The following is a 772-nucleotide window of genomic DNA, read 5'->3' as shown; positions in this document are numbered from 1 at the left end:
TCAGGTCCTTTATGGAAACTTTCCTTGCAGCTGCCACTCGGATCGCCGACGGAATTGACCTTGATGAATTCGTTGCTCCTTCCAGCCCTCCACAGGAGGGGTAAAAAACTTCTTCTGGCTCGACGCTTTAAATTTGCCTCGGTATGCCGAGTGGAATTGTAACCGATAAACCTTAACAGGCTTAACGCCTCAGCACTCTCGGTTCCTTTAGATATCGATTCAAACTTGAATTTGGTGCTTGAATACGATTGCCTTTGGCTCGAAATGTCTTTTGCAGGTTCAAAGCAAGGCGCCTTTACTGCAATCGACTTATTCTTTAGTCCACTTAGGCGAGCACTGGGCTGTGGCTAAGCCTCCGAGTGGAAGCCTGGCTTACCACTCGGTAGGATTTTGATAACTTAGGCGAGTGCTTGGACTGCAGCTAAGCCCCCGAGTGAGAGGTTTGCTCTTCACTCGGTAGGATTTTGATAACTTAGGCGAGTGCTTGGACTGCAGCTAAGCCTCCGAGTGGAAGCCTGGCTTACCACTCGGTAGGGTTTTTGATAACTTAGGCGAGTGCTTGGACTGCAGCTAAGCCCCCGAGTGAGAGGGTCGCTCTTCACTCGGTAGGATTTTTGTAACTTAGGCGAGTGCTCGGACTGCAGCTAAGCCCCCGAGTGAGAGGGTTGCTCTCCACTCGGTAGGATTTTTATAACTTAGGCGAGCACAGGGCTGCAGCTAAGCCCCCGAGTGAGAGGGTTGCTCTTCACTCGGTAGGATTTTTATAACTTAG

This window comes from Triticum dicoccoides, chromosome 7A (assembly GCF_002162155.2).
Source record: "Triticum dicoccoides isolate Atlit2015 ecotype Zavitan chromosome 7A, WEW_v2.0, whole genome shotgun sequence".
Classification (NCBI taxonomy): domain Eukaryota; kingdom Viridiplantae; phylum Streptophyta; class Magnoliopsida; order Poales; family Poaceae; genus Triticum; species Triticum dicoccoides.
Note: the sequence above shows the minus strand (reverse complement) of the source record.